Consider the following 20,738-nt stretch of genomic DNA (forward strand, 5'->3'; position numbering starts at 1 on the left):
GTCCTTGTTGCTCCGTAGAGCATTCCCATACCGCTACCCATACACCCATTGGCTGTACTGCTCATGCATTGAATCTGCTCTTCAAGGACATAATGGCACTGAAATCAATTGATACACTCTACAACAGAGTCAAGGAAATGGTTAAGTATGTGAAGGGTCATCAAGTTATAGCAGCAATCTACCTCACCAAGCAAAGTGAGAAGAATAAGAGCACCACATTGAAGCTGCCCAGAAACACCCGTTGGGGTGGTGTTGTCATGATGTTTGACAGTCTCCTGGAGTTAAAGGAGTCTCTCCAAGAAATGGTCCTATCACAGCCTGCCGATATGGACAGCCCCATCAAGAGGATCCTCCTGGATGATGTATTTTGGGAGAGAGTGGTAAGCAGCCTGAAACTCCTGAAACCTATAGCAGTAGCCATTGCATGGATTGAGGGAGACAATGCCATCCTGTCTGATGTTCAGACTCTGCTTGCAGATGTAAGAGAAGAAATCCGTACTGCCCTGCCCACTTCACTGTTGCTCCAAGCAGAGGAAGCTGCAGTTGTGAAATACATCAAAAAGCGTGAAGACTTCTGTCTGAAGCCCATACATGCTGCAGTGTACATGTTGGACATCAAGTATGCTGGCAAGAGCATCCTGTCTGGTGCAGAGATCAACAAGGCCTATACACTTCCAAGGTCTGGCGAAGTGCACTTCCAAGCAAGGGCTTTGGGATGGAGATGCAAATATGTCAGTTGTGCCAACATATCTCACCCACAAGGTGGAAGGGACTTTGTGGATCTGAGGCTCTTTCCCCTGTTGCTTCCATCATCCTCCAAATCCCACCAACATCAGCCGCCTGAGAGCGCAACTGGTCCTTGCTTGGGAACACACACACCAAAGCACACCAAAACAGGCTGACAATGACAAGGGTTGAAAAATTGGTGGCCATCTGGGCAAATTTGAGGCTTTTTGAGCCTGACAACGAGCCATCCTCAACAAGGTTGGAAAGTGACAGTGAAGATGAGGCCACAGAGTCTGATGTTCAAGAGGTGGACATTGAGGAGGTCCAGGGAGAAGACATGGAAGCCTGAGAGGAAGACAACCCAAGCTTTAGTTTCTAGACTATCATTTTACAGATGTATGTTGAAAACGTTTTTTAACAGATGTGATGATCATTAAATATTATATTTTCTTGTTCAGGGAAATCATCCAATGTGAAGAGTCAAGTCATTTAAGTTCAATTCGTAACTAAATCGTTTTTTTTTATATATTGGAAGGATATAATCATTTGCAATTATGTCTACTTATGATAAGGTAAAAGGTTTCTGTCTCCATATGATATGGTAAATATATCCAATGCAAAAAACATCAACATTTAAATGGTGTTAATATTAATTTACATATATTTCCGTTAAATCCCATATATTCCCGTTAATTCCCACAGAAAGTTTCCACCTCTGAATATTCTCCAAAATGTGCAACCCTATGAAACATAATTGTTCATTGTTTTCAATTATTTTATTTTAAGCCTTTTCTCAAACCATTACCCCTAACCTTAACCACTCAGAATGAATACCTAAACTTATCATTTTGAGTTTCTTCAGAATTAACCCTGTAACTACACGGAATGAATGGGTACAAAAATTGACATTAATCTATAGTACTGTACGTCAAATTTTGAAGGGAAACTGTGAGCTCTTTTTGGAAATTACACCAACATTGCAGTCTCCAGACAGTTCTTGCTGAGTCGCTCTGAACATTAGACACTGTAATTATAAAACTATCATTATTCTCTGCTCCTTTTTTATTTTCCCCTGGCCCAGAGCACTGGCCCTGCTTTACACCCTGCTCAATTTAAATAGTGCAAACACACACATAATCACAAACAGACAAAGACAATCTCATACATAGAAGTATAGATATGCACACTGTGTAATGAAATGCATGACCTACACGCACACACACATGCACACACTCGCACTACCAAACAAACACATAACGCATACAGAATACCCCTTCTATTATTACCGCGCACACACTCACATACACACACACACACACAGACAAAGAACCAGAAGTGACATTGCTTTCAGAGGCTTGCCATCCCGAGTGGCCGTCTGTGGCGGTCATCAAGGATAATGTCTGTAGGCCATTAATTTTTTATGGAGCCTCTCACTTTCTCCACAATAGGCACTACCACTGCAATACTGCACTGCGTCAACACATCCTCACACACACACACACACACACACACACACACACACACACACACACACACACACACACACACACACACACACACACACACACGCACACACACACGCACCCACACGCACCCACAGATACACCCACCCACAAATACACACGTAATATGTAAAGGTAATAGGATCTTTGAATGTGTGTGTGTGTGTTTTTACTTAGCTTTTGTTATTTTTCCAAATGTTTTTACATTTCTTAAGGACTCTTGGAAGACTAGCCCTTGGTGGGCTAAAAGAGATCCTAATACAATGAAATAAAATCACACACCTACCAACATATATCGAGAGGGAGGGAGAAGAATCAGAGATGGAGAAAGAGAGAGTGTCTGGGTGGGGGTCTACCAGAGTGTATGTTTATTGGTGTGTCTGTATGTGAAGAGGACTTCTTAGTAGGATGTGTCTTATTGATTTGTACAGTGTCATGTGATTTCCCCTCTATCTAAACTCAATGATTTACTGCAGGCTTCTTGTGTACATGTTCTCCAAAGGCCACTTCCAGGCACGCAAACACACACACACACACACACACACACACACACACACACACACACACACACACACACACACACACACACACACACACACACACACACACACACACACACACACACACACACACACACACACACACACACACACACACACACACGCACAAGGAGGCATGCATACACACACACACACAATGCACACAGAGGCACACACACAGGCAGGGACACACTCTCTCATCATGTTATTGCTGTTAAATATAACATTCGTTTTTATAATCCCCAGCCTCATATTTCAGAGTATCCTTCTAACGGACTAAGAGACACAGACAGAGGAAGGGAGGATTAGAGAGAGTGAGAGAGAGAGAGATAAAAAGAGAGAATAATAGAGAGGGCGAGAGGGAGAAAGAACGGAGGGAACAGAGGCAGTGGAGCTTGTTTGGGGCACTGACTCCATTTGCGACAAATTTCCTCTTGCAGGTAAACACACACACACACACAAACAAACAGGGTAGATTGGGGAGGGATGCATGTGTGTGTGTTTGTTGAGGGGATAAGGTGTGATAAAGACATTTTCCTCCTTCCCTCTATTGGTCTGTGGAACTCAGTCCATTCACGATTTAAGAAACTTTTTAATTAAGAATAGACCTTAGGGCTGTCCCTAACTAGAAAAAAATCTTGGTCGACCAGAGTCGTCTGTTCTTTCGACCAATCGAATGGTCAACATTTTCAAACGTGTCTTTTTCCTATGTGTTTTAATCAAATCAACTATATGCAGTGAGCTTGTCTGGTGCTTTAAGTGCACTGTTTGATGAAATAATGACACAAATGACTAGAGGGAGTCACACCGTAATTGATTTGACTGTGTCAGGCAGGGCTCAGACTTGCTGCGCTGTGTTAACGAAAAATGACAGCGACTGACTGTGTGACTAGCACCCATGGACTCTCTTTCCTCCCTGCTGCAGCGAGCACCATATACAGTGCATTCGGAAAGTATTCAGACCCCTTGACTTTTTCCACATTTTGTTACGTTACAGCCTATTCAAACATTGATTCAATTGTTGTTTTTCCTCCACACAATACCCTATAATAACAGAGGTTTTCAGATGATTTTTTTGCAAATGTATTCAAAAATAAATTAAAATATTTACATTTACATAAGTATTCAGACCCTTTACTCAGTACTTTGTTGAAGCACCTTGAATCTGCAACATCATTACAGCCATTTCAGACTGAAAAGTTCTGTTACCGAAATCCCTATTCCCTCAACCCTTGCTCTCTTTACATGACACATGTATGCATTGCACGGTACTGTAACAGCAGCCTTCCCTCTCTTCACTAGATGAGAGAGTGTAGCAGGGATCGGACCAACACGCAGCGTAGCCAGTGCTCAACATGTTTAATAACACTAATAAACAGTGAACACTTAACACTTAACAAATAACAAAATGTGGCAAACCGATAACAGTCCTATCTGGTGCAGAACACAAACACAGAGACAGGAAACAACCACCAACACAAAACAAGCCACTTATATATGATTCTCAATCAGGGACAACGATTGACAGCTGCCTCTGATTGAGAACCATATTAGGCTGGACACAGAAACAGACGAACTAGACACACAACATAGAATTCCCACCCAGCTCACGTCCTGACCAACACTAAACAAGCAAAACACATAAGAACTCTGGTCAGGACGTTACAGGTACTCTTCATTCCATGACATAATTTTGTTTTCCTATCATCTTGCATATCTCCGTTTTGTACAAGACATACTATATGACCAAAATGTTCCTATTTACACTTTGTAGTCAATTTTGACACTAAAATATATAAATTTCTGGTCACAACTTGCAGACTTGTTTACGTGTTGCTGTGCGTTTTGTTGCCAACCTTACTTTGCTACCTGACAACTTTACGGTTTTTACTTTTTAATTACCGTTTATATTTTTGTTTTTCCCTCACTCAACTTTTTTATTTTCATTCAACTTTTTCACTCCGGACGTTTTATCTGGACATGGTTCGTCAGGACTTCCAACAGCCAAAACTAAGTAGTAACATTAACATGATGCCTTCTAATTGCAGTCGCAGAAACTTTCAACCGGTATTCCCCATTAAGCAACGGTTCGGAGTCTGAGACCGAGCCTTTTCTGGTCTCTACTCCTCCCGTTACGGGGTCTGAGCCGCCGAAGCTTCCCACCATTAGTTCTGATCAATTGAAAACCCTATTTATTGGCGACTCCATTACCCGCAGTATTAGACTTAAAACGAATCATCCGGCGATCATACACTGTTTACCAGGGGGCAGGGCTACCGACATTAAGGCTAATCTGAAGATGGTGCTGGCTAAGGCTAAAACTGGCGAGTGTAGAGAATATAGAGATATTGTTTTCCACGTCGGCACCAACGATGTTAGGATGAAACAGTCAGAGGTCACCAAGTGCAACATAGCTTCAGCATGTAAATCAGCTAGAAAGATGTGTCGGCATCGAGTAATTGTCTCTGGCCCCCTCCCAGTTAGGGGGAGTGATGAGCTCTACAGCAGAGTCTCACAACTCAATCGCTGGTTGAAAACTGTTTTCTGCCCCTCCCAAAAGACAGAATTTGTAGATAATTGGCACTCTTTCTGGGACTCACCCACAAACAGGACCAAGCCTGGCCTGCTAAGGAGTGACGGACTCCATCCTAGCTGGAGGGGTGATCTCATCTTATCTACCAACATAGACAGGGCTCTAACTCCTCTAGCTCCACAATGAAATAGGGTGCAGGCCAGGCAGCAGGCTGTTAGCCAGCCTGCCATCTTAGTGGAGTCAGCCACTAGCACAGTCAGTGTAGTCAACTCAGCTATCCCCATTGAGACCGTGTCTGTGCCTCGACCTAGGTTGGGCAAAACTAAACATGGCGGTGTTCGCCTTAGCAATCTCACTAGAATAAAGACCTCCTCCATTCCTGCCATTATTGAAAGAGATCATGATACCTCACTTCAAAGGCAGTTATAGTCAATGACCTTATCACTGATCATAATCTTGATGTGATTGGCCTGACTGAAACATGGCTTAAGCCTCATGAATTTACTGTGTTAAATGAGGCCTCACCCCTTGGTCACACTAGTGATCATATCCCCTGTGCATCCCGCAATGGCGGAGGTGTTGCTAACATTTACGATTGCAAATTTCAATTTACCAAAAATAAAATGACGTTTTCGTCTTTTGAGCTTCTAGTCATGAAATCTATGCAGCCTACTCAATCTCTTTTTATAGCTACTGTTTACAAGCCTCCTGGGCCGTATACAGCGTTCCTCACTGAGTTCCCTGAATTCCTATCGGACCTTGTAGTCATAGCAGATAATATTCAAATTGTTGGTGATTTCAATATTCACATGGAAAAGTCCACAGACCCACTCCAAAAGGCTTTCGGAGCCATCATCGACTCAGTGGGTTTGGTGCAACATGTCTCCGGACCTACTCACTGCCACAGTCATACTCTGGAACTAGTTTTGTCCCGTGGACTATGTAGTATTCTTAGAGTTACGACTCATGAGACTTAAGTACGGTTTAGTATTTAATTGTAACTTAGAATTACATTCTCTAATGCACCTGGCTTAAGCTACCTGAAGCTTTCTTAATCATAGTTATATAGGCAGACATAGGAAGTAGCTACGGATAGCGGGAAGCAAACCCCCGTCTTGAGTCAATACTGCCATCTATTGGTAAACATAAATATACCAGGTTACTACATTCCCCCCTTTAAAGCTAATAACTCAATTAAATTTTTTTCTGAGCTATGCTATTTTCTTATTTACATTTTTTTCAAAAATGCTAATCTCCTTTAGCATCTGAAAAAGTCTGGCGGACGTCTCTCTCTAATAGAGTGTCTCAGAGGTGGTGTAGCTGGTGCCACCAGATCTTCACCCCTTGATGGTGAAACAAAGTCCTTTTGTGTAGACTTCACAGGAAGAGGTCGTCCAGGACTGGTGGTCTCAGGAAGTTGAACATTGTTGGTCTCAGGTGGTTTGTCCAACTGCAACTCTGGGGAACGTTCCAATGTCCTGTCCTGCTCGTTTAAGAATTGATCCAGATCTCCGGATGGAACTGGAATTCGAGCTTGGATCTGATCCACGTGTCTCATTAGTCTTTGTCCACTTCCGATAATCACAGTATACGATACTGGTCCTGAGCAATCCTCAATGGTAGCTGGAATCCATTTAGGACCAAACCCATAGTTTCTTGTATAGACATCATCTCCAGGTGAGAAACTTCTGAGTTTGGCTCGGGTGTCATGATTACATTTTTGATTCCATTGCTTTTGTTATATTTTCATTTTCAGGTCTGGTCTGATGAGATCCAAGGTTGACCTTAACCTTCTTGACATCAACATGTCTGCAGGTGACAACCCAGTCGTAGCTTGAGGAGTAATCCTGTTGCTAAACAATAATCTTGACACCTTTGTTTCAATGCTGGGCCCTTGCATCTTCCTCATCCCCTCCTTCAAGGTCTGAACTGCACGTTCTGCTAATCCGTTTGAAGATGGGTGAAAAGGGCCTGACGTTACATGCTGAATTCCATTTTGTTTCATGAAACTTGTGAATTCAGTGCTTGTAAAACAAATAGCATTGTCACGAACCAACATTTGAGGCAATCCCATAACACTGAAGCTTTGTCTCGACTTCTCAATCGTAGCGTAAGATGTTGACGTGTTCATGGGGTAAACATCCATCCACTTTGAATGAGAATCAATCAGCACAAGGAACATTTTTCCTAGGAAAGGTCCAGCGCAGTCCACATGTAGTCGTGTCCATGGTTCTTCTGGCCATTCCATGGATGTAATGGCGCGGTGGGGGGTGACTTCCTGTTACTCTGACAATCTTCACACCGGCTAACCTCATTTTCCACATCGTGGTCCATCTTTGGCCACCAGACATATGACCTCGCTAGGCCTTTCATTCTCAACATACCTGGATGCGACTGATGCAACAACTTCAGTAGCAACACCCGCCCTTGTGGTGGGATAACTACTCTTGAACCCCACAGAACACATCCATCTCGAACACTCAATGCCAAGCGGCGAGTGTAGTAAGGCATGATCTGAGGCTCTGTCACTGTAGGCCATCCTTTCAGGATAAATTCATGCACTTGTGATAACGTCACATCCTTTGAAGTCCATTGCCTGATTTGTGCTGTGTTCACCGGTGCATCATCCAACACATCGATCATCAAAACCTGGTCACTTTCTTCTTCCTGAATGATGATTTCTGGAACAGGTAGCCTACTCAGAGCATCAGCATTCCCATGGTATCTACCTGGTTTGTAAATTATTCTGTACTCGTAGGCCCTGAGCCACACAGCCCAACGCTGAACTCTTGGAGAGGCCATTTGTGGTACTGGCTTTTGTTCACGGAACAGAGAGATCAGAGGCTTATGGTCGGTCACAATAGTGAATGTTCTCCCGTACAAGTAGTTGTGGAATCTCTGTATTCCGAATATGACAGCCAGTCCTTCCTTGTCCAGCTGAGAGTACTTTTTCTCCGCTGGCGACAACGTTCTTGACATGAACCCGATAGGTTTCTCTGCACCATTCTCCATCCGGTGGGATAGCACCGCCCCCACACCATATGATGAGGCATCACACGATAAGATGAGATCTCTGTCTGCCGAGTAGTGCACTATCACTCCAGCTGATTGCAGTAACACCTTTGACTTTGCAAAAGCTTCTTCCTGTCTTTCTGACCATTTCCAGGCCACATCCTCCCTTAGCAGTTGATGTAGAGGAGCTAAGAGGGTAGACGTTTGGGAGGAAGCGGTTATTATAATTCAGTAAGCCTAGATAGGCTTTCAGCTCTGTAACGTTTGTCGGAGCTGGAGCTTCCACAACAGCCCTCACTTTAGCTTTGACAGAGTGTAACCCCCTGGCATCCAACTTGTGACCTAGGTACTGCACTTCATCAGCTAACAGTGTACACTTGCTCCTCTTCAGCCGGAGACCGGCGTCCTCCATCCTCCTCAAAACTTCACCTAAGTTTCTGAGATGTTCCTCCTTCGTGACTCCCGTGACAAGAATGTTGTCGAGGTAAACCGCTACCTTGGGTATCCCCTCCAGAATTCCCTCCATAGTTCGTTGGAAGATAGCTGGTGCAGAAGACACCCCGAAAGGTAAGCGTTTATAGGTAAACATCCCTCTGTGTGTCAGGACCCGGTGCGAGAAACAGTCACTAATAATCGTCAGAACCCAGAAGATGAGGCAGACACAGCAGTACTAGAGATGGTGGTTTAATTAAAGAACAAAATCTTCAGGCAAAGAAACTAAATCCACAATGTCCAAAAATGAAGCCAAAAGGCACAAAATGGAAATCCTCCAAAATACAAAAGAAACTCCACAAAGTGGTAAAAAACAGCAGGGAAAAACAAACCTCAAAAGACTACTCAAATAATAAACAAGAACTAAACCAGAGAACCTCTGGAAAAACCAACAAGAGAAATATCTGAATAAAACCATGCTTGGGCTGGGGCTGGGTGCTAACTTACAAACACTGAGCAAGGAACTGAGGAACACACAGGGTTTAAATACTTAACAAGGGAACGACACACAGGTGCAAACAATAATTAGAGCAAGGAAAAACAAAAAGGTACAAAAAAGGTGCAATGGGGACATCTAGTGACCAAAACCCGAACAGTCTTGGCCAAAACCTGACACTGTGGGTGTTTATGGTCAGGTACTTTGTGAAGCTTTATTCATTAGCACTTGCTGATATGCGTGACTCATGTCCAGTTTTGTAAACTGTTGCCCTCCGGTTAACGGTGAAAGCAAATCCTCAACTTTGGGTATTGGGTACCGCATAATCTGATTGAACCATCTGGTTTTAGTATGGGTACAACTGGTGCTGCCCACTCAGAAAACTTGACAGGTACAATTATATCCTCTGCTAAGAGTCTGTCAATTTCCACATCCACTTTAGGCTTCATGGCATATGGAACTGATCTTGGCCTATAGAATCTGGGAGTAGCATCACCAGCAACATGAATGGTAGCTTTGACCCCTATTAATGTCCCTAGCTCTTCTTTGAAAACACACTCATGCTTTGAAAGCACCTGCTGTAGTGTCAATGTCTCTGTGGTGACATGTTTGATTTCATCCCAGTTCAATTTTATTTCCTCCAACCACCCTCTTCCTAGTAAGCTGGGGCCAGTACCTTCCACTACTAAGAGAGGCAGACTTCTCTTTCCTCCAACCACCCTCTTCCTAGTAAGCTGGGGCCAGTACCTTCCACTACTAAGATAGGCAGACTTTTCTTTCCTCCAACCACCCTCTTCCTAGTAAGCTGGGGCCAGTACCTTCCACTACTAAGAGAGGCAGACTTCTCTTTTCTCCAACCACCCTCTTCCTAGTAAGCTGGGGCCAGTACCTTCCACTACTAAGAGGGGCAGACTTTTCTTTTGTCCATGATATTCCACTTGAACATCAGCAACTCCAATCACAGTGATCTTCTTCCCTGTGTACGTTTTGAGTTTAATGGGGGTCTCTCAGTTTAGGCACTTCAACGGTTTTCCACTTCCTATAGAATTGGGACCTGTTCATCAGTGTGACACTACATCCTGTGTCTAGTTCAAACGGTACCTTTAATCCATTTATTCCCATTTCCACAATGAAAGGCTTCACCTTCTTCATACTCGCCCCCTGTACCCTGTACATTGAGAATGCTTGCTCTGCGTCTGCGCACTCACTTTCACTTTCTATCACTTGATTAGAGCGGTAGCTAGAGCGTCTGCAGGTATTTGTTTTTCTGTCAGTCCTCTTTTCTGCACCCCGTGGCTTTTTTTTATTGCGGCACGCCCTCGCAATGTGGCCTATTATCCCGCATGCATAACACTTTTCGTGTTTGAATTTACAGTCAAACGCTGCGTGTTTGCCTTTGCAACGATAATAGTCTCTATTGGCTGCTGCACCAAAGGGTTTTCGTTCTTTGAAATTCTATGCGCTCAGCGCTGCTCTCTTTTACTGTATGGCACGCAGTTGCGCCCCTTGCCTGCAAATCCAGTGCATTTCTATTCGCGGACTCCATGGCCTGGGCCAGTTTGAGGGAAATTCTCAAATGTGAGATTAGGCTCTGGTAACAATCGTATTTGTATCCTGTCATCAATAATCCTACACACCAGCCGATCGCGTCGCATTTGCGATAATGTATTCCCATGGTTACAGTCCAATGCTATTTTTCTCAACTCAGCCACATATTCCCCCCCCCTACTGATTCAATAGGTTTTCTCATGCGTGAATCAAACTAGAATTTTTGTACTCTCTCACTGGGTTTGGGGTTGAAGTGATTTTTTAATAGCTCGACTAAATCTATGAATAACTTTTCTCCTGGTTTATCTGGGCTCAACAGGTTTCTCATTAAGCTGTACGTCTGTGCACCGACAACGCTTATGCGTATGGATTTCTGTATTTTATTTTATTTTATTTTACCTTTATTTAACTAGGCAAGTCAGTTAAGAACAAATTCTTATTTTCAATGACGGCCTAGCCTGTATAGTGGCATCAATTATTTCATTAGCAGCAACAACAAAAAAATCCATTATTTCACAGTACTCCTCTCATTCCTGATTTTTAGGGTCAAATGGTGGTAGCGAGCTTATTGTTGCCAAAGGCATCTTTTCCAATTCTTTCTCCCCTCACACAGTCAATAATTTGTCCTACCCATATCCAGGGAATCAATCCTTCAGAATCTTCCACCGCTCACTTGAGGCTCACCTCCCGCGTCGCACACCAAACACTCCGTTAAATTCGTGGCAAAGAAATCCAACGCAGTTCTCCATAGTTATCCTCATCGCCAAATATGTAGCATCCTTGAAGGCTTCTTAGAGTTACGACTCATGAGACTTAAGAACGGTTTAGTATTTAATTGTAACTTAGAACTACATTCTCTAATGCACCTGGCTTAAACTACCTGAAGCTTTCTTAAACATAATTATATAAGCAGACATAGGAAATAGCTACGGATAGCGGGAAGCAAAGCCCCGTCTTGAGTCAATACTGCCAGCTATTGGTAACATAAATATACCAGGTTACTACAGAATAAATGTTGTGGATCTTAATGTTTTTCCTCATAGTCCTGGAATATCGGACCACCATTTTATTATGTTTGCAATCGCAACAAATAATCTGCTCAGACCACAACCAAGGAGCATCAAAAGTCGTGCAATAAATTCTCAGACAACCCAAAGATTCCTTGATGCCCTTCCAGACTCCCTCTGCCTACCCAAAGACGTCAGAGGACAAAAATCAGTTAACCACCTAACTGAGGAACTCAATTTAACCTTGCGCAATACCCTAAATGCAGTTGCACCCCTAAAAACTAAAAACATTTGTCATAAGAAACTAGCTCCCTGGTATACAGAAAATACCCGAGCTCTGAAGCGAGCTTCCAGAAAATTGGAACGGAAATGGCGCCACACCAAACTGGAAGTCTTCCGACTAGCTTGGAAAGACAGTACCGTGCAGTATCGAAGAGCCCTCACTGCTGCTCGATCATCCTATTTTTCCAACTTAATTGAGGAAAATAAGACCAATCCGAAATGTATTTTTGATACCGTCGCAAAGCTAACTAAAAAGCAGCATTCCCCAAGAGAGGATGGCTTTCACTTCAGCAGTAATAAATTCATGAACTTCTTTGAGGAAAAGATCATGATCATTAGACAGCAAATTACGGACTCCTCTTTAAATCTGCGTATTCCTCCAAAGCTCAGTTGTCCTGAGTCTGCACAACTCTGCCAGGACCTAGGATCAAGAGAGACAATCGAGTGTTTTAGTACTATATCTCTTGACACAATGATGAAAATAATCATGGCCTCTAAACCTTCAAGCTGCATACTGGACCCTATTCCAACTAAACTACTGAAAGAGCTGCTTCCTGTGCTTGGCCCTCCAATGTTGAACATAATAAACGGCTCTCTATCCACCGGATGTGTACCAAACTCACTAAAAGTGGCAGTAATAAAGCCTCTCTTGAAAAAGCCGAACCTTAACCCAGAAAATATAAAAAACTATCGGTCTATATCGAATCTTCCATTCCTCTCAAAAATGTTTGAAAAAGCTTTCGCGCAGCAACTCACTGCCTTCCTGAAGACAAACAATGTATAGGAAATGCTTCAGTCTGGTTTTAGACCCCATCATAGCACTGAGACTGCACTTGTGAAGGTGGTAAATGACCTTTTAATGGTGTCAGACCGAGGCTCTGCATCTGTCCTCGTGCTCCTAGACCTTAGTGCTGCTTTTGATATCATCGATCACCACATTCTTTTGGAAAGATTGGAAACCCAAATTGGTCTACACGGACAAGTTCTGGCCTGGTTTAGATCTTATCTGTCGGAAAGATATCAGTTTGTCTCTGTGAATGGTTTGTCCTCTGACAAATCAACTGTAAATTTCGGTGTTCCTCAAGGTGCCGTTTTAGGACCACTATTGTTTTCACTATATATTTTACCTCTTGGGGATGTCATTCGAAAACATAATGTTAACTTTCACTGCTATGCGGATGACACACAGCTGTATTTCAATGAAACATGGTGAAGCCCCAAAATTGCTCTCGCTAGAAGCCTGTGTTTCAGACATAAGGAAGGGGATTGCTGCAAACGTTCTACTTTTAAACTCGGATAAAACAGAGATGCTTGTTCTAGTTCCCAAGAAACAAAGAGATCTCTGTTGAATCTGACAAATCATCTTGATGGTTGTACAGTCGTCTAAGAACCTCGGCGTCACTCTGGACCCTGATCTCTCTTTTGACGAACATATCAAGACTGTTTCAAGGACAGCTTGTTTCCATCTACGTAACATTGCAAAAATCAGAAACTTTCTGTCCAAAAATGATGCAGAAAAATTAATCCATGCTTTTGTTACGTCTAGGTTAGACTAATGCAATGCTCTACTTTCCGGCTACCCGGATAAAGCACTAAATAAACTTCAGTTAGTGCTAAATACGGCTGCTAGAATCCTGACTAGAACCAAAACATTTGGCTCCTGTTAAGGCAAGGGCTGATTTCAAGGTTTTACTGCTAACCTACAAAGCATTACATGGGCTTGCTCCTACCTATCTTTCCGAATTGGTCCTGCCGTACATACCTACACGTACGCTACGGTCACAAGACGCAGAACTCCTAATTGTACCTAGAATTTCTAAGCAAACAGCTGGAGGCAGGGCTTTCTCCTATAGAGCTACATTTTTATGGAGTGGTCTGCCTACCTATGGGAGAGACGCAGACTCGGTCTCAACCTTTAAGTCTTTACTGAAGACTCATCTCTTCAGTAGGTCATATGATTGAGTGTAGTCTGGCCCAGGAGTGTGAAGGTGAACGGAAAGGCTCTGGAGCAACGAACCGCCCTTGCTGTCTCTGCCTGGCCGGTTCCCCTCTCTCCACTGGGATTCTCTGCCTTTAACCCTATTACAGGGGCTGAGTCACTGGCTTACTGGTGCTCTTCCATGCCATCCGTAGGATGGGGGTTGGCGCCCCCCCTTGGGTTGTGCTGTGGCGGAGATCTTTGTGGGCTATACTCGGCCTTGTCTCAGGATGGTAAGTTGGTGGTTGAAGATGTCCCTCTAGTGGTGTGGGGGCTGTGCTTTGGCAAAGTGGGTGGGGTTATATCCTGCCTGTTTGGCCCTGTCCGAGGGTATCATCGGATGGGGCCAATGTGTCTCCTGACCGGGGGGGCTAGGGGGGCTAGGGTCAGTCTGTTATATCTGGAGTACTTCTACTGTCTTATCCGGTGTCCTGTGTGAATTTAAGTATGCTCTCTCTAATTCTCTCTTTCTCTCTTTCTTTCTCTCTCTCGGAGGACCTGAGCCCTAGGACCATGCCTCAGGACTACCTGGCATGATGACTCCTTGCTGTCCCCAGTCCACCTGGCCGTGCTGCTGCTCCAGTTTCAACTGTTCTGCATGGAACCCTGACCTGTTCACCGGACGTGCTACCTGTCCCAGACCTGCTGTTTTCAACTCTCTAGAGACAGCAGGAGTGGTAGAGATACTCTCAATGATCGGCTATGAAAAGCCAACTGACATTTACTCCTGAGGTTCTGTCTTGTTGCACCCTCGACAACTACTGTGATTATTATTTTTTGACCATGCTGGTCATTCATGAACATTTGAACATCTTGGCCATGTTCTGTTATAATCTCCACCCGGCACAGCCAGAAGAGGACTGGCCACCCCTCATAGCCTGGTTCCTCTCTAGGTTTCTTCCTCGGTTTTGGCCTTTCTAGGGAGTTTTTCCTAGCCACCGTGCTTCTACACCTGCATTGCTTGCTGTTTGGGGTTTTAGGCTGGGTTTCTGTAGAGCACTTTGAGATATCAGCTGATGTAAGAAGGGCTATATAAATACATTTGATGTACCTGACCAATAGGGTTTTACCTAAATCATATCATAATCACATCCATATATAGGTTTTAACAAACTCTGAACACCGTAACACGTGACACATAAACTCGAGACTGGGAAATGTTTACTGGTTGTTCAGGAGGCAAAGGGGAAGTCAGATGTGTGGAATAAATTTGACTAGTTCTGGAAAATACTGGAGAACTTGGAAATAAGGTAAGGAGCAAGCGCTGCGTGTGCATATTATGCGTGCCAAACAGGTGCTGTTAGATTACAATATAACTTCTCTGACCGTTTGGAACAATGTAAACAACGCTAAATAAAATATAAGCATAACAGAGAGTCTGTTGTAAATTTTTTGGGGTTATTTTTGTAAAGCTTTTATTACAGCAGGAACCAAAACCACTCGCATTCATTCACAAACGGAAATGTTTATTTGTTGTTTTTTTACGCTAACTATTCAAGGATCGCTTTGTTATTTTATTTGAAAACTAAAATGCTAGGTTGCATTTCAAACCATGAACGACTCGTATGCTGTGTGATGACATGAACGAATGAATGATTGATACAGTTCTGTAGCTTTTATAAGTTTTGAAATATAGGCCTCGGTAAGTTACAGTATTAAGACTAAAAAGGATGTGGTCTTAGGCCTACAGCTTCATGGTTGTTATACAAGGCTGCGATACTAAGCCTACTAATGATAATGACATCACTCATTATTTTAATAACGATGATCACAACAATAATAGTGATAATAACAATAAGAAGGAGATCAAGGAAAAATTATTATTATTATAAATATAATTTTTCTGACAGTTTGGAACAGTGTAAACAACACTAAATAAATTATAAATAATAACAGAGGCTGTTGTAACAATTTTTTAAAAAACAGACGAATTTTTGAAATGGTTCATCCGACATGCTGTGGTTATTGCTCATGAAGGCTTGGTGTTCACACAATCAGAAGGCAGGATCGGTCTTATTTCTGTAGATATCAAGAAAATATAATTTCAGTCAAAGGTTTTAGAACACCTAGTCATTCAAGAGTTTGTCTTTATTTTTACTATTTTCTACATTGTAGAATAATAGTGAAGACCTCAAAACTATGAAACAACACATATGGAATCATGTAGTAACCAATAAAGTGTTAAACAAATCAAAATATATTTCATATTTTAGATTCTTCTCAGTAGCAACCCTGTGCGATAATGACAGCTTTGCACACTCTTGGCATACCTTTCAAATAGCTTCATGAGTCACCTGGAATGCATTTCAATAAACAGGTGTGCCTTGTTAAAAGTTCATTTGTGGAATTTCTTTCCTTCTTCATGCGTTTGAGCCAATCAGTTGTGTTGTGACAAGGTAGTGGTGGTATACAGAAGATATCCCTATTTGGTAAAAGACCAAGTCCATATTATGGCAAGAACAGCTCAAATAAGCAAAGAGAAACGACAGTCCATCGATACTTTAAGATATGAAGGTCAGTCAATCCGGAAACTTTCAAGAATTTTGAAACTTTCTTCAAGTGAAGTCACAAAAACCATCAAGCAATAAGAGTAAACTGGCTTGCATGAGGACCGCCACAGGAAAGGAAGACCCAGACTTACCTCTGCTGCAGAGGATAAGTTCATTAGAGTTACCAGCCTCAGAAATTGTATCCCAAATAAATGCTTCACAGAGTTCAAGTAAAAGACACATCTCAACATCAACTGTTCAGAAGAGACTGCCTGAATCAGGCCTTCATGGTCTAATTGCTGTGTCTTTGTGAGATGCAGACTAGGTGAATTTTATGATCTCCACATGTGTGGTTCCCACCGTGAAGCATGGAGGAGGAGGTGTGATGGTGCTTTGCTGGTGACACTTTCTGTGATTTATTTAGAATTCAATGCACACTTAACCAGCATGCCTACCACAGCATTCTGCAGCGATACGCCATCCCAGCTGGTTTGCACTTAGTGGGACTATCATTTGTTTTTCAACAGGACCAAACACACCTCCAGGCTGTGTGAGGGCTACTTGACAAATAAGGAGCGTGATGGAGTGCTGCATCAGCTGACCTGGCCTCCACAATCACCCGATCTCACCCAATTGAGATGGTTTGGGATGAGTTGGACTGCAGAGTGAAGGAAAAGCAGCCAACAAGTGCTCAGCATGTGTGGGATCTCCTTCAAGACTGTTGGAAAAGCATTCCAGGTGAAGCTGGTTGAGAGAATGCCAAGAGTGTGGAAAGCTGTCAACAAGGCAAAGGATTGCTACTTTGAAGAATCTAAAAATATATTTTGATTTGTTTCACACGTTTTTGGTTACTACATGATTCCATACTTGTTATGTCATAGTTTTGATGTCTTCACTATTATTCTACAATGTAGAAAACAGATCAAATAAAGAAAAACTTTTGACTGGATGATTTATAAAGCCAGACACATTTAACAGTTAGGCTATTGTGTAATGGGTGCGTGCTGGTGGCAGGGAAGTCAGGCGTAAAAGAGTGAACTTGTTATAAACGTAGCAGTTTAATAAAAATAAAAAATAAACTCCAGAAACCAACATATAAAAAATAAATAAGAGGGTGCAAAACCCGTTGCACACCAGAACATAACTAGGACCAATACATACAACAAACAATCACCGACAAGGACATGAGGGGAAACAGAGGGTTAAATACACAACATGTAATTGATGGGAAAATGGATCAGTAATGGCTAGAAGGCCAGTGACGTCGACTGCCGAACACCGCCCGAACAAGGAGAGGGACCGACTTTGGCGGAAGTCGTGACATATTGATTATAGACCTAATTAAGTTGGGGTTTCCTCTCTCCTCACTTTTCTCAGACAATTAAGGCAAAGGCTGTTTTCTCATCTCCTAACTCCGCTGCTGCCTCCACAGCATTGTTCTGGTTACTGGTTACCTTTGCTAAGATGCACATAGCAACATGGTCGAGGAAAATGCGCCAATTCAACAGCGCACTGATGTGTTTCAGAACATCAGAACAGTGGACAGCGACCACTATCCACCGTTGGAGAAAGTGCATCTGTTATAAAATAATATAATTTTTATAAGCGTTGCACCATTGTTTTTACATAATATAACCATATACAATTTCAATAGCACATCTTAGCGTGATGGACTGTGCCATCCCTATGGCCTCCACAATGAATTAGTCCACTCAGACAGGCACAAATCAGACAGGTGATTTTATTTATATTTTTTTGCTCTTGCTCGACTAAAGAAATCTTGATCGACCAACAGTGTTAAGAAGCGCAGTTAGGCGGGTCATGTTTCGGAGGACACATGCCTCTCCCGAGCCCCTTGGGGATTTTCAGCAATAAGACAAGGTCGACATTGGGGAGAAAAGGGGCCAATGGTGTTGAACTATGGTTAAAATATGTGCAGTGAAAAGTGTTGCCAATCAAAAAGGTGTCCCATTAGAGGAAATTAAGGGTTGCATAAATGTGACAAGACACAAAAATATATGCATTCATTCGTTCGTTCAACCCCAATCCATCCAAGCAGAGATTTAACCAGGTAGGCAAGTTGGCAACCTGGCCAAGATAAAGCAAAGCAGTTCGACACATACAACAACACAGAGTTACACATGGAGTAAAACAAACATACAGTCAATAATACAGTAGAAAAATAAGTCTATATACAATGTGAGCAAGTGAGGTAAAATAAGGGAGGTGAAGGCAAAAAAAAGGCCATGGTGGCAAAGTAAATACAACACAGCAAGTAAAACACTGGAATGGTAGATTTGCAGTGGAAGAATGTGCAAAGTAGAGATAGAAATAATGGGGTGCAAAGGAGCAAAATAAATAAATAAATAAATACAGTAGGGAAAGAGGTAGTTGTTTGGGCTAAATTATAGATGGGCTATGTACAGGTGCAGTAATCTGTGAGCTGGTCTGACAGCTGGTGCTTAAAGCTAGTGAGGGAGATAAGTGTTTCCAGTTTCAGAGATTTTTGTAGTTCGTTCCAGTCATTGGCAGCAGAGAACTGGAAGGAGAGGCGGCCAAAGGAAGAATTGGTTTTGGGGGTGACCAGAGAGATATACCTGCTGGAGTGTGTGCTACAGGTGGGTGCTGCTATGGTGACCAGCGAGCTGAGATAAGGGGGGACTTTACCTAGCAGGGTCTTGTAGATGACCTGGAGCCAGTGGATTTGGCGACGAGTATGAAGCGAGGGCCAGCCAACGAGAGCGTACAGGTCGCGGTGGTGTGTATTATATGGGGCTTTGGTGACAAAACGGATGGCACTGTGATAGACTGCATCCAATTTATTGAGTAGGGTTTTGGAGGCTATTTTGTAAATGACATCACCGAAGTCGAGGATTGGTAGGATGGTCAGTTTTACAAGGGTATGTTTGGAAGCATGAGTGAAGGATGCTTTGTTGCGGAAAAGGAAGCCAATTCTAGATTTAACTTTGGATTGGAGATGTTTGATGTGAGTCTGGAAGGAGAGTTTACAGTCTAACCAGACACCTAGGTATTTGTAGTTGTCCACATATTCTAAGTCAGAGCCGTCCAGAGTAGTGATGTTGGACAGGCGGGCAGGTGCAGGGAGCTAACGGTTGAAGAGCATGCATTTAGTTTTACTCGTATTTAAGAGCAATTGGAGGCCACGGAAGGAGAGTTGTATGGCATTGAAGCTCGCCTGGAGGGTTGTTAACACAGTGTCCAAAGAAGGGCCAGAAGTACACAGAATGGTGTCGTCTGCGTAAAGGTGGATCAGAGACTCACCAGTAGCAAGAGCGACATCATTGATGTATACAGAGAAGAGAGTTGGTCCAAGAATTGAACCCTGTGGCACCCCCATAGAGACTGCCAGAGGCCCAGACAACAGGCCCCCCGATTTGACACACTGAACTCTATCAGAGAAGTAGTTGGTGAACCAGGCGAGGCAATCATTTGAGAAACGAAGGCTGTTGAGTCTGCTGATGAGGATGTGGTGATTGACAGAGTCAAAAGCCTTGGCCAGGTCAATGAATATGGCTGCACAGTATTGTTTCTTATCGATGGCGGTTAAGAGGTCGTTTAGGACCTTGAGCGTGGCTGAGGTGCATCCATGACCAGCTCTGAAACCAGATTGCATAGCGGAGAAGGTATGGTGGGATTCGAAATGGTCGGTAATCTGTTTGTTGACTTGACTTTCGAAGACCTTAGAAAGGCAGGGTAGGGTAGATATAGGTCTGTAGCAGTTTGGGTCAAGAGTGCCCCCCCCTTTGAAGAGGGGGATGACTGCAGCTGCTTTCCAATCTTTGGGAATCTCAGACGACACGAAAGAGAGGTTGAATAGGCTAGTAATAGGGGTGGCAACAATTTCAGCAGATCATTTTAGAAAGAAAGGGTCCAGATTATCTAGATGCATTGGGCCTATTTGTGTAGCGTAGTCAGGTACATGGTTTCTCATGGTCTCATGATGAGGTGAATTCCCTGCCTGCGAATTCAAAATCCTCTTGGTTTAATGGTAATGACGTTGGTTTCTCCAGTGGGAAACCATGGTTTCAGATCCCACATGTGACAGTTGGTATGACTCTACTGGGGGTTAAACTCCAAACCTTCCTAACTCAGGGTGGACACTCTAACTACAAGGCCACTGAGTATGTACTATGGTTACTGTTATGACTCCTAAATGAGTTGGCCAACTGTGCA

At 43.1% G+C, this 20,738-nt stretch overlaps 1 protein-coding gene across 1 annotated transcript in view; it reads right to left on the reverse strand.

Annotated features, from left to right (window-relative positions):
- The window catches only part of tmeff2a (transmembrane protein with EGF-like and two follistatin-like domains 2a), a 172,633-nt gene that overhangs the window by 14,631 nt on the left and 137,264 nt on the right, over positions 1-20,738 (reverse strand). The gene's annotated exons all lie outside the window — the stretch shown is intronic.

The sequence above is a fragment of the Salvelinus fontinalis genome, chromosome 23 (genome assembly GCF_029448725.1).
Source record: "Salvelinus fontinalis isolate EN_2023a chromosome 23, ASM2944872v1, whole genome shotgun sequence".
Classification (NCBI taxonomy): domain Eukaryota; kingdom Metazoa; phylum Chordata; class Actinopteri; order Salmoniformes; family Salmonidae; genus Salvelinus; species Salvelinus fontinalis.